This window comes from Rhipicephalus microplus, unplaced genomic scaffold (genome assembly GCF_043290135.1).
Source record: "Rhipicephalus microplus isolate Deutch F79 unplaced genomic scaffold, USDA_Rmic scaffold_428, whole genome shotgun sequence".
Taxonomy (NCBI): Eukaryota; Metazoa; Arthropoda; class Arachnida; order Ixodida; family Ixodidae; genus Rhipicephalus; species Rhipicephalus microplus.
In genome coordinates this window covers 62,501-65,000 of record NW_027464992.1, presented here as the reverse complement: position 1 = coordinate 65,000, position 2,500 = coordinate 62,501, and positions in this window count along the sequence as shown.

Below are 2,500 nucleotides of genomic sequence, written 5' to 3'. Positions count from 1 at the left end.
AGTCTTATGCCTTTCATACATCACTTGTATGAGGTTAGTTTTTAGGTTGTCTGGTCCGGGGGTTACATCTTTCCTCAGATTTTTTACTATCTGCGTTACTTCAATCTCTGTAAATGGGAGGTCATCACTGGGTAAATTTCTTTCTCTCATTTCTGCTCCCGATGTCCAATTTCCTCCCTGTTTGTTATTGTTTATTGTGTCGTTGCTTGATTGTATTTGACTGTGTCCTGGCTCGTCATTTTCCATGCAGTTAGGGTATAAATTTCCTAGAATGTGTTCTATTGTTTCCTGAAGAGTCTTTGTGACTTCTCCATTTTCTTTTGTGATGCTTCTAAACATAACCTTGGTTTTCATCTTATTTCGTGCAATTTTATACGGTAGGATGAATGGATTTTTCGTAGCCTTAGTACATAGAGTTTTCCAACTGTTGTTTTTAGCCTGTTCTATCATGTTGTTATACGTGTCATGTTCTTTATAGTATTCCTTTTTGTATTGTTCTCTGATATCCCCTTTCGCCTTTTGATACCTCCTTCGTAGTGCTCTGACTCTCTTCCTTTCAATTTCTAGGTCTCTTGACCACCAAGTATTCGGTTTTTGTTTAGAAGGTTTTTTCTTTTTACTGAATTCCTTCTTAAGTTTCTCGATTTTCTCGTGTAGCGTATTCGCTATTTCTTCAATACTTTCCTTCGTGTTTATTTTCCCCTGGACTTCCTCAAACCAGGGATCAATTTGCAACTTTTCCATGACTTTTGTTTGCCCTTTTAACGTTAGGCCATATTCCTCTGGAAGTTCTTCATTTTTAATAACAACTTTAATGTATCTGTGATCGCTATGATTATAGGTTTTAAGTACTTCCCAGCTTTTAATATCCTGGTTTAGGTTTGCGTCACATATGGTGAGGTCAATCCAACCCCTCGCCCTACTTGTTTTAAATGTCGGAGGTGATTCTTTGGCATTTAATAATGTCAGGTTGTGTAATACTGTGAATTCTAATACTTTTTCACCTTTCTCATCCGTCTCCGTGCTTCCCCAAATTTGATGTTTTGAGTTGAAGTCACCCATTATTATCGTGTTAATGTCTATAAATTTCTGTAAAATGTTTCCTATTGCTGACATTGCCAGCTCGACGTTTTCATTCGGAGGACAGTAGCAGTTGATAATTACCAATTCTCTTTCACCTTTATTTATCTTGACTGCTATTAGTTTTTGTTCTATAATAATTGGGAAAGCGGTTATATTTTCTTTGTGTATTATGATGGCTGTCTTCGGGTCTTTGTTGTTGGCTATAACTTTATGCTTTAGCGGAAACCCTATGATTTTGTTGTTGAGCGAATATGGTTCTTGGAGTACAGATATGTCGAATTCTTCTTCTTGTTGAAAATTGTTTAGTGACTGATTTGCCTTAAATGCCCTGCCTAAATTTACCTGTATTATTTGTATTTCAGTGCTATTCGCCATTGTGCCTGTGTGTTGGGTACTCTTAGTTTAGTCTAGCTAGAATTTTGCCTTTCTCGGCCTGTACCTTTGTTATGTATACCGGGCATTCCCTGGACATCATAGAATGATCTGTCTCCGTGCGACCCTCAGTCTCGCAGATGTTGCAGTGCGATTCTGCTTCACATTCTCTTTGGTAGTGACCTCGTTGGCCACAGTTAATGCAGCGCTGGGGGCCATCGCAATCGGGAGCAATGTGGCCGTGCATGGCGCATCTTGTGCATCTGGGCCAAAAGATGTCGTCAAAGATCGGGCATCGTGACCAGCCGATGTTCAGTGCAGTTCGGCTTCCGATTGCTTTGTTTGCACTTCGATTTAGGGCAAGAATCACTGTCTTGCCTCTCTTGCCCGGCCATGTCTTCTTTATTGTTATGTCTTCTGGCGAGCACACCAAACGGTTTTGCCTGACGATTCGGGCTGGGAGATTGACCTCGTCAATTTCATCCTCGAGTCCAATTATTTTCTTATGGATCCTGTTCTCCTTTGGGAGCTTGGCTTCAACATTTCTCAGTTCTCTGTCCTTCTGAATGAACTGGAGAATCTTAGCTGAGTCTTCTTTTGACTTCGTCATCACGACAATTCCCTCTCTCCCTGGCCGAATTGTTGCTTCTTGGATTCCCAGGTCGAGGGGATCCACCCGCTGCCTCAGAAGCGATGCGACCTCTTTTTTCTCCATTGTTCCGGAAGATACCACCAGAGCATAGGTTGGTCGGCTCTCGGTTGCGGGAGTGTTGCTCTGTGTTGGCTCTTCCCTTTGTTCGAGTGGTTCTTCTTGTCTTCTTTTCTCCAATTCTTCGATCCTGCCTTTTTGGAACGCAATCTGTTGGGCCTGTTCCATTAACAGGTTTTTCAATTTAGCTTGTTCGGAGATTATCGCTTCAATCTGCTGGGCTACCGCCTCGTCGCCGCCCGTCAATGTAGAGATTTTAATGAGAGCCCTCATAGTGTTTTTGTCTGCTTTGGAAAGTCTAGACAAAACTGTACCTTTTTCTCCGCGGCTGGTTGG